This window comes from Anarrhichthys ocellatus, unplaced genomic scaffold (genome assembly GCF_004355925.1).
Source record: "Anarrhichthys ocellatus isolate YVR2014 unplaced genomic scaffold, GSC_Weel_1.0 scaffold913, whole genome shotgun sequence".
NCBI classification, from domain to species: domain Eukaryota; kingdom Metazoa; phylum Chordata; class Actinopteri; order Perciformes; family Anarhichadidae; genus Anarrhichthys; species Anarrhichthys ocellatus.
Window position 1 is genome coordinate 1 of NW_022280887.1, and position 11,528 is coordinate 11,528.

The 11,528-nt window shown below is 45.1% G+C and overlaps 1 long non-coding RNA gene across 1 annotated transcript; it reads left to right on the top strand.

Annotated features, from left to right (window-relative positions):
* The first annotated feature begins 168 nt into the window (after positions 1-168).
* Positions 169-10,438, top strand: LOC116377118 (uncharacterized). The gene is made up of 3 exons (XR_004212174.1): positions 169-826; positions 2,167-2,263; positions 7,881-10,438. It is a non-coding gene; the product is annotated as an uncharacterized LOC116377118 (long non-coding RNA).
* Positions 10,439-11,528: the final 1,090 nt, after the last annotated feature.

Genomic DNA, 11,528 nt, shown 5'->3' on the forward strand with positions numbered 1-11,528 from the left:
TTCATCACTCACATTAAGAAGACTCTACAGGTGAACACATGAACTCACAGATATCACCATGAAACTTCACCACTTCATCACTCACATTTAGAAGACTCTACAGGTGAATAGAGTCACAACATGAACTCATAGATATCACCATGAAACTTCACCACTTCATCACTCACATTAAGAGGAGTATTTATTGTATTACAAGTTTACTGAACTGTTATGTTTAAATATGCAAATGAGGCGTTATGTAATTGTAACTTTTGGTGACTTTAGGAGAAATCTACAGCCGTAAAGAGACAAAATAATAAAATGAATATTTTATTTCCTCTAGTCTGAAAGAAAACATAACCAGTGAGTTTGCCTGTAGTTTCTTGCCTTAAGTAGTAAAAAAGATGAAATAATTTGATGCACCCACTCCGGTCCGGCTGACATGTTTCCCTTCTCTAGAACCGTTGTGGCCTCCTCCAGATGGCTGCAGTCTCACCTTAGTGAACCGTAGTGTGTGTGGAGCTCTCCCGGTCCGATCCCTCTTAGAGCTCTTAGACGCATTAAAGTCTACCAGGGGGCTTACAGCCGGGCACAGACACGGAGGCGTTGGGAGACAGCGGCCGGCTCCCTGTGCGTGTACCGGCCGACAGATGATCCTTCGCTTCGGCCACTGAGCCTTAATTAAATGCACTAATTGACCACTCCGTCTCCCCCCTCTCTCTCCCTCCCGTCCCTCTGTCTCCTTCTCCGTCCACAGTAAGTCAAGGACCTCCCTACAACCCAGATGGCCAGCCGATGGGGGGCTTCGTCATGGACGGCCAGCAGCACATGGGAATCAGACCACCTGGTAAGGCTTTCCCCTCTGCGTGTCTGTGCCTTTCTTTTCCTCACCGCTTCTCACAGTATCTCTAGGTGTGTTACGTTCAGTATCTGCCATGTTTCTCACACACATGAGGACTTAGCGGAAGCTAGCACACACGTACTGTACACACTGCTACCTCCCCCTCCTTAGACACACACAAACCAGAACAGGTGTGGTCAATCACATTACACAACCATCCCCTTCCTGACTCCCACTCCCTTGCGCTCTCTCTCTCTCTCTCTCTCTCTCTCTCTCTCACGCCATCAGGTCTAATCCCAGAGTTTGTCCTTAAGCTCCTCTCCTCCTCTATCCCCTGTTTTCTGGGATTCTCTCAAGTCTCTACCCCTATCTCACCCTCCACTCAAAGTCAGCAGGTTTGGATAAACTGTCAGGCTACATAACCCCCCCCCCTCACTTCACCACACCCCGCCCTGCCACATTTAAGCCTTTTGCTTCTCTGCTATGTTGTCTGAGTTAAAAGGAAACATCTCTGCTATCTAACGTGTTCCTGGTTACACGTTTGCCGTCTCTTTAAATAAACTGTAAATAACTTTAGTTAATAAGTGCGTCTAGACATAATGAATGTATCCTCGTACAACGGTTCCTGTGATATCCTACCAAAAGTAAAGCTTTGTTTGTACGCGAGCTCACCAACAAACACGAGTGTAACCGGCAACAAGCCATAAACTAACCTCCACTCTGACCAGGAGATACTTCATATTCATAGACTACTTTACTGACGTTTATGAAGAAGTCAAGTATTTAATGCATTATAAAGAAACAAAGGTTGAATATTCTGTAAACTATTTGATTTGGCTCCAAAAATAGTTACTCAGACTTCCTGTTTCTAAAACATCTCAAAATGACTCAATGACCTTCTTTGTATCATCTCTAGACATGTAAACAGTGTTGTTATCAGTGAACTGTTTGTGACGGACAGGTGAGCGCTTAGCGCCGGCTTCACTGCGGTCAATAATAACTTTAAAGCTTTACGCCTCATTTTTCGTGCGTTTTCTTACGAAAGCCTACAACACGCGTTTCCACTCACTACACGATTACGGTCTTTTCAAAATAACTAGGTTCAGTTAAGGCAACAAAGATACTTGTTTGGGTTAAAATAAGATGAACATTTACTTCTCGTTCCACACGGTTCTCCTGAATGAAGGGTCGCTGTTTGTTGGACACTTGTGATTTTTTTTTATCCGTCCTCGTTCAAGATCACGTGAATAAATCACGACAACATTTTTGTGCGATATCTACGCACTACGGCTCATTATGTGTGACGCAGTCTGACTTGTTACTCCTCTCTACGGTGTGTTTCTCAGGAGCAATGGGTGGAATGGGCATGAACATGGGCATGGAAGGTCAGTGGCACTACATGTAGCCGCGCCCCTGTCCCACCAATCGCAACACAACGGGGATGTAAGTACTCACACCGACACACACACACACACACACTTACAGATCTTTTGTCTGAACGTATTCACATTTACTGCAGATCAGGAGGTGACCTGCTTTAATTAAAGTCTTCAGAAAAATGGGATTTTCCGCAAAACGATGAAGAATAAGTGATGTGAGTTTTATTTAGCGTACGTCCTGGCTTTGCAAATGGCTGCTCTCCAAACTACTGAATTTGTACTTTTTTTCTGGGTTTAATTAATTCATTTATTTGTTGGTGCTACAAACACGCTCTTGTTCTTCCGCGGCTGATGTTTCTGTGCAACTCTTTCTCTAACCGTCCCACCCGGCGGTCTGCTGATAAGAGCTTTTGATCACAGCCTTGTAGCTCCATGTCATGTAGCGTGCGAGTGAAGCTACCAAACACCCGTCAAATCAGGGAGGAGAGCAGAGAAGAAGAAAGACACAAAGAGAGGGAGGAGATGAAGGAGGGGGGGGACAGACAGTTTCAACACTGTGTGTATTCGTATTTATACACAATATACAAATGAGCAGTTATTGATAATATTCAAAGAAATATGAAAATCAAGCTTTTGTGTAACGGTGCAAATATTTCTATAGGAGGAGAAAGAAGGCGTGTGGGGCAAAGGGGGAGAAAGGGGGGAGAAAGAGGGGGGAGAAAGAGGGGTGATGAGAAGGAGGGGATGGGTCGGGACAAGGGGGGGGGGGCAGGTAGGATGTTGCCATGGCAACAGACTGATTGGTAAAAAAAAACAAATGTAAGCAGTCGTCGCTGGAGCAAGGAGAGAGGGAGAAGTGAGCGCCCCTTAAGTGTCATAAATCTGCCGGGTTGCTGTTGATGCATGAGCCACATTAATACACACACTAACCAGCTAGAAGCCCCCCCCCCCCCCCTCTCTCTCTCTCTCTGTCATTTTTAATGCTCGCTCTGTTTCACTCCTTCTTTGTCTTTTTTTTCTCCCCTATCTCTTTTACACAAACACCTTTTTTCTTTTGCTCTTTAATTCTCTGTCCCTCTCTCTCTTCCTCTAACCTCCTCTCCCCCCCCCCCCCCGCCTCCCTCTCTTTCTCTCACCCCCTCCCCCCCCTCCTCCCTCTCTCTCTCTCTCTCTCTCGCCCCAGGGCCAAATAGACTCCCACATAATTCTGGATGTATACAGGCTCGCTGTTGTCACAGTGCACAGTGTGTATGAAGTGGCTACGGGTCCAATTGTTGGGCATTGTTTGGTATGTGTGTGTGTCTGTGTTTTTATACCATGTGTGTGTGCATGTATACCTGTGTGGGTGCGTCTATACCATATACAGACATGCACATGTGTAGCTGTGTGTGTGTGTGTGTGTGTGTGTGTGTGTGTGTGTGTGTGTGTGTGCGCGCGTGCATGTGTGTGTATGGTAATAGGATTACTCCTGGCACAGGGAGGGGACGCAAACTAGTGCAAAATGGAGGAGGTAGCCAGCAGGGTATGGAGCTTAGCTGGGCCTAATTGACTAGATCCAAATTAAATATGCCATCACCAGAGGTGTGACCGATGGATTTGACTTATTCAGTTTACAAAAATAGAGACCATTAACCCTCCACAGTATGTGCGTGCGTGCGCTCGTGCCACGGTGAAAATATGCCGCCCTTGTTTCTGTCGCAAATGTCCACGACCAAAAAAAAATCTCACATCGAATGGCTTCTTTCAGGTCTGAAATGTAGAGAGACGTGGTAATAAGAAAAGGGCTGTGTGTGTGTGTGTGTGTGTCTGTGTGTGTGTGCGTGCGTGCGTGCGTGCGTGTGTGTGTGTCTGTGTGTGTCTGTGTGTGTGTGTCTGTGTTTATGTGTGTAAACATGAGGGCTGGTTTTCTCCGTGTCCAAGCTGCCTCTCTCCAGCAGCTGCTAGCCTTCCCAGCAGACCTCGCTTTAAACAGCCTCAATTTGCCTGCTGAATCTCGTAATTGGGCCACCAGAGGAATCCTCTGTGAGACGGGCGAAGCACAGAGGACGAGGAGACAGCGGAGGGAAGAAGAGAGAGAGAGAGAGAGGGAGAGGGAGAGAGAGAGAGAGGGAGAGAGAGAGAGAGAGGGAGGGAGGGGACGGAAATAGGGACGGGATGAAGAGATGGCGAGAGAAGCGTAAACGACAAGAGGGAGGGGTAGAGGGAGTAAAAGGAGGGAGGAAGGAAGGAAAAGGGAGTGAGGGAGATAGAAGCTGGGAGAGAGATTGATTCCTCACGACTAGTCATTTCCTTACAGCCTCACCAGCTAGCCGTCGCTAGCTGCTAGCTAGCCTCCGCCAGATATTGCTACTTTCCTTTCTAGGTCAATTAAATGTAAGTGATGTGTTATATTCTTTCATGACCAATTAAATTAATAGGTTATTACGGTCGGGGGAGGGGGGGCGGTTATCTTATTTGATTATGGGAGCACAGGTTCATTATATTTTATAAGCAATTTTCATTAGCAGAGTTGAGTTTTTTGTTACCGCGGGGCTAAATTGAGCGGTTATCGTGCCGGCGGAGCGCCGAGGCCCTCGATGCAGGAGGTGTGTCTAGCAGTCACACTGGAACATTAGTTAAAACTAAAGCCAATTAGTCATGCTTAGTGAGGAGCGTTATGAGCGCTTTCCACCCAGCGATGATCACAGAGCTTATATCCCCCTTTGAGAAACAATACACCTGTCAGCGCAGACGAAGCCCGGCAAGTGAAGCAGAAGCAGAGCCGAGGCTTTGATAGCGACGAGGGTGACTCTCGGGTGACCCTTACCCTCTTTCTTCCTCGCCCCTGCTTTCCCCTCTTCCACGAAGATTAGCCGGAGGAGGGGGGGAACTGTAATTTTCTGTTTCAGGACAATAGTTATCGCAGTGTGGAAGAATTAATTATGGCGGCGGAGCAGTATGGAATTTGTTTTTTTCCTGGCCCTCCCCGCTCTCAGCTTTTTTTTTTTTTTTTACCCAAAATGTCGGGCAGAACGCTTGAGTGAGCGCTGCCTGTAAACCCTCTTTTGCTGCCAGTCTCGGCTGGAGACCCTTTGTCCCAGGATTCATTGCTCCAATCATTAAGCACAAATTTGCTAACCTTCTGCCGAGAGGTCAAGCTCCCCCCCCCCCCGCCCTCGACTTCTCTTTCTGGTGGATGAACTTTTACTATTAATGAACATTGGAGAAAAAAGAACGTGTCCCGGTGGGGATTGTGTGCCCTCGTATTGTCCGTGTGAATGTGTGTCCCTGTTGATTCGGCCCCTCTGGAATCCCCCTCGGAGCCTTCAGGAAGAAAGCTCAATGTATCGATCGGCTTATTAAGTGAAAAACCTGATTAGCAACGTGTGCTCCTTCAAGCACGCATATGGTTTACTAGAGACATGGATTCACTTCACTCATCGATGCAACACGTTCTTTATTCTTTTGTTTGAAGTCTAATTACTTCTGCTCCTTTTAGGATTTCTTTTTGTTTCTGTCTCACTGTTTCTGCAGAAAACATCGTCAGAAACTTGCAAAAAGCAGATATTCAAATTGTGTGTAAATGTAGTGGTTGACTGCTTTAAGCGTAGCGTAGCTTAGCGTAGCGTTGCTAATGACTCGGCTTGTCACCACATGTTACGTCCCACAACAGAAAGGTCACAAGTTTGATGCCGTTAAGGTCCAGGGAGATGTGTAACCCCTACAACCTCTCTCATTGATAGGAAGCTAATTGAAGCTAGCACAGCTCACGTGATAGCCCCCCCCCCTTCTCAAGTCGCACCTATTCTTCTCCGTAAGCCAGGTGAAGACTGATGGATGAGGGGAATAACAAACGAGGACGCTTGCTGTCGTCCTCCCCGCTGCACCTCATTGTCCTTTTCCCCGCCCGCCTTTGTGTCGTCTATAGTGGCCCTCTTTAGTGTGTGTGTGTGTGTGTGTGTGTCTGTGTGTGTGTAGTGAACGCGTGGACGGGGCCCCTGGCGCTCTCAGGTGATGGGCAGGCCGCGAGTCTCACCTCTCCTCTTCGGTTGGCTTCCTCAGCGGTGGACTTTACACCAGCGGAGAGAGACGGCAGCTATTGTTGGCGGTAAAGAGAGGAATGTAGGGAGAGAAACGAGGACGATGGATTTCTTTACTTCATTTTTCATCGTACGAGGAGGATTGATGGCATGCGGCGGGCTGCGGCGGTTGATGTGTGACACGACGGTTTAGATTCTGTGATTCAAGGTTTCTTCTTCTGCGTCGAGCTCTTTAAACATCGAGGGGGTGACGAATAACCGGCACAAAAATGAGAAATACTCGCCTGCGAATATTTCCCTTTCTAAACTATTCATATAACTGTTGTATAGTCTAAACGATATGTTATTGAGTTTCCTTTCAGTGAAATGATTTGAGTTCCCTCTGGCAAATAGTTACAGTCTGTATGTCTGGGGCTTTTATTGTGAAAGGTAAAAACCTGGTCTGCGCTGTTCTTGTCGAGATTGAAAGGAGAAATAAAGTTTTCCATCTTGGTATCCCAAGCCTCCATGTTGTTATCGACTATAGTGAACGTTTTGAACACAACATGAGGCTCTATTAACGGTACCAAAGCTCAGAAAAACCTAAAAATGTAATAAATGGCCTTTTTTCCGCAGTTTAATATCTGTGTGAAAGTTCTCATGACAAAAACAAGAGTTCTGAAGAACATACTGACGTGCAGATTAATTAGTAGAGAGAAAAATAAACCCTTCAAAAACAACATTGACTTGTAAGTCGCTTTAATACTAAACCTGAAATAGTTTCATCTTCACAGTCAAATTGTGACTGTTAACAGTCAGAAGATAAACCAAAGGCTAATTTTAAATGTCCTTGTAGTCCATTGAACAGATTATGCAGGAACTGTTAAGCACAGGGCCTCGGTATCACTTCAAGTCGATCGTGTGTGTTTGGTCTCTAAGTCCTCTCCTACTGTTAAAGCAGCATTACTGAGGGTGTAGGATTAACTCACTAAACCCTCCAGTGCTCTCTCTCTCTCATACATCCACACAGTCTTAGTGAAGGGCAGCTTTGGGTCTGCGTTCTGACCCAGATTAGCACGTTTGTCGGGTTTTGCAGCAGTTGCCACATACTTTACTGCTCCTCCCCGGGTCGGATCAGCAGGTCCCACCATCTGTGTGCTGTCGGGCTGAAAGTGTAACACGAGAGTGTGCTTTCAGAAGTCCGGTGTGATCTATTGTCGTATTTAATGAATGTTTAATGACGTTCCACTCATTCAACAGTTTGGTTTTGCGGTTAAATGCTTTCTGCCCCGGTGGTGGAGGCGACATGCCGACTCGCTCAGAGCATCATAACGTTTGAATGACTTAAGAGTTTTTCATTTGTTTTGCATTCAATGTGTTTGTATTAATACTCTGAACAAATGACATGTCAATGCTGCCAGGCAGACATGTTTACAAGTCAGTCTTTGAGCTAGAGTCCAAGTCAGGTCTTAAGGGTTTGAGCTAGCGTCCAAGTCTCAGGTATTTAATCTAGAGTCCAGGTCCTGTCGAAAGTCTTTGATCCAAAGTCCAAGTCAAGGCTCTGATCTAGAGTCCAAGTCAAGTCTCAAGTCCCTGTGTGTGCCACTTAAGTGTGACTTTGATATGAGTCGTCTCTCTGAGAACTCTCTCATTAACCTGATCACCGGTCTTCTGTTTCCTCAGAGCTGCAGGATCAAACCGGTGGATGGCGTGTCTCACCGAGGCCTCCGGAGCACGGGAACAGGACTCCTTGACTTCCTGACGACGACCAACAGCAACCCCTCAGTCCATCTCCCAAGACCCAACAACAATTTTATTCGGCTGACATGTACAACATGGAAACTTGAATCCAGCGGCGAAACTACGTCCAACCCAGATGACCCCCCCCTCCCCCAAAGACCCCTGCTTCTTCTCTGGTGGGCTCCAGACTTCTTCGCCCCCCGTTCTTTTGCCCAATAGGCTCACGTGGATTCCTCCATTAACAAGTGATTGTGATTGCGATTGTGAGCGTTGATGACACACCGTGTCCTACGCCTGTACTTTTAAGGGGTATGCAGCACCTGGTGAAATATTCCTGACTCTTCGGGCAAACGAAAGAGACTTCCTGTGAAGAGCGCTCCACTCTTTGGGACGATGGAATTGGACCAAGGAGAAGCCAATGTCTGTATCCGACAGGACACTAACAAAGCAAAAGAGGTGCCCTTTAAAAAAACACAACATATAGTGGATTGAAACATGGAAGGAGGGAAAGCAAGAGAAAGAAATTAAAAGTATAACTATATCAACCCCTAGTTTGGGAAGTGAGTGGAGAAAGAAAATATACTGTATACTGTTGTAAAATTACGCTGGACTCTCACAAGAACTGGGAATTTAAGTATTGTAAATGCTATTGTATTGTTCCGCATATTATGTTGTTTCTAATAGATTTTTTTTTAAAAAGGATGTGAACTTTTTTCCCTTTTTTTTCTGGTTTCTTTCCACACTATGTGTGTGCCGTCTGTCCATCGAATTTGACCTCCTGCCCCCCCCCCTCCATAAAAAATCACAATGCATTTTTAAAGAAGACAAAAAAAAGTGAATAAACGGACAATTGGATGAGTTTGTCATTTCTCGCCGGCCTTTATTCGGATGGTAAGAGAGTAATTCAGATGTGCTGGTTGTTACATACAGTTCACATTCTCCTGTGTCTGAGCTTTGTAACTCAACATTTGGTGATTTTTCTTATATTTCATATCTGTTGATTTTACGTTTTTATTGGTATAGAAACATTCTCTGACCATTTGGGGTGATGAACTCCTCCTACAGCTCCAAACACGATGACTTCAAGCTAAACACAGTTTACCCAGAAGCTAACATTTTGGATGTACACGTTTTAGTTTTTTTTAATCCAATTGCCATCGCTCCGGTTTATCGGTTTTTATACTCTGTTCTCACGAAGACAAGACACATAATGTTGATGTGAACGTGGCTGACGTCATGACAGGCTAACAAAAAACATGATACAGAGCTGTCGGCTAACGCTCACAAACGAGCTAAAAACAGGTCACTGCGGATGGGAAACTACAAGTGTGTCCACACAAACATGTTGTTTCCTGTTTCTCTCCATGTGTGTCTGTGATTGAGGGCCTCTGAGCTGTCTGTTCCAGTGTCCTATTGATGTGTTTTATGTCACAAGGCCGTGCACTCGCATGGCCAATGGGTTCTCTCCCCCCTCGGTGTGTTTGATGTGGCCCGATAACAGGGAGAGACAGAGGCTACGGGAAAACACCATTTATACCACAGTCCATCCATATTGATTCAACCAGATGATGTAACGCTGATCAGCAGACAGGAGAGAATGTAAAAGTCACTGCGTGTGTGCGTGTGTGTGTGTACGCGTGCGTGTGGGTTATAAATGCATCCATTATCCATTGCTTCAAACATGTATTACGTACATCTCTAAGATTCCTTTGAAGACAAGTCATGTTTCTTATGCTTTTACTTTGAAGGGTATATATGTACATCTGTGTTGTAAATAAATAATTTTTTGTTCAAATAACAGAACTCATAACTAGACTCACGTTATCTTCCCTGACGAAGCACATATGAACTATAAGAACATGTCACTCTACAAAGTGAACTCCTGTTGGCACAAACATGTTTTCATGTCGACACACGCGCACAGAGAGAAAAGCAGAGATCCATTTATACTTAAAGAAACATGCACTTAAGTCAACCTTGCTCCCGTTGCTGCGGATAATGTGCAGCCAATTGCACAACATTATTATTTTTTTCTCACACGGAGAAAGGAGGCGAGGAGGCGAATTATCCTTCATTTAGCATTAAAATTCATTTAGGTAAAATTGCTGCGAACATGTAAATGGGGAGATTAGTTCTCCCTCACGCCTTGTTGCCCGCAGTCTAAAGGGCTCCGCTTGAAGCCCGGCGCTCTGCCGCCGATGTTGTCTCCGGGATACGCTGCGCTTTCAGCGGGCTGAGCCGACCGAGCCGAGCGACTTTTATCTAATTGATACATTTTGGAGAGCAGCCCTGAATCCCAAAGTCAGTGTTTTGTTTTTTTCCAAACCAGCGAACAAGAGAGAGTCTGTTTTATCCATAACAATATGCGCGTGTAAATCAATACTCCCCCATTCTCCCTCTCTATCTCTCCTCCGTGCAGCTATTGTGTTTTTACTGCCTTTGCTGAAGTGAATGCTATTTACACTGAAGAAGAAGAAGGAAAAAAAAGACACGCTCTTAAAAAACCCGGGCGACGTTTTAATTGCTTCGCCTCTCCGCCGTGGTGGAAAATCCGAGGCTGTGAAATGTGAATTCCTGAGCCTGTGGCCGCTGGGAGCTGTGGAGACGGAGCAGAAAGCCCATGCTTGACTGCCCTCTTTAGGGAGGCCTGGTAACTGTCCGGGGCAGAGACGTTTTGGAGATGGCGCACGGTGCCACCTCTCCTTTTACGCACGGACGTAAAACACACACAAACACATACACAAAAACAACCCGTGTGGAAGTTTGATAAAAGTGGAAAAGCTAAAACGAGATGCAAACGGAGAAGAGCTAAAACTAAAGAATGCACTCTCACCATGACTTCAAAAGAAAAGTAGTTTTACGTCTTCTTTGGTCTCATATTCGATGTGAAAACAAGATATTTCTTTAAATTATTTCCGTAAAAATGTGCCCGTGAGATGAAATATTTTTTGTTCGTACTGCATTTAATTTATTTAATTTCTAAACAAGTGCTAATTATTAACACAAGTCAGAAGTCACTTCTGTCCTTTATAATAAAAAACACATTTGATTCGATTCAATTCTTGAAATAAGTTGATTTGTTTTATTCCAGTGGCATTTTTAACTATTTTGTAAGATAAATATATTTATTTTATTATTTATTATACACTCGTATTCATTTAAAAAAGGCAGATTTTAATGGTGCAATTTGTCTTCTATTTTCTTCAGATGTAAACACTTTTACATGACTGTGATTTTGCATGTTTGTTTGTTGTTGTCAGAGCTGACCTACATTTCTGCTGACGTGCATAAAAAGTTGACTTTTGACTGTTTGTGTCTTCTGCAGTTTAAAGCCGTTTTCGTGCACACATGAAGTTTGACTTGTGCTAATTTTGAAAAGCTGAGAGTCAAACGGAACGTGGGAGTTTATGATGATGATGGTCGGCCTGTCAACCTCTCTCTGTCTTACACACACACGCACACACACACACACACACACACTGACCGCGGAGTGAACTGTCAGAGTAATGAACGGAGCAGAAATGTGCGCCAGAGCAGCGGAGGTGCCCGGACAGGCCTGTCCTCCTCCCGAAGCGGAGCAGATATTTGATG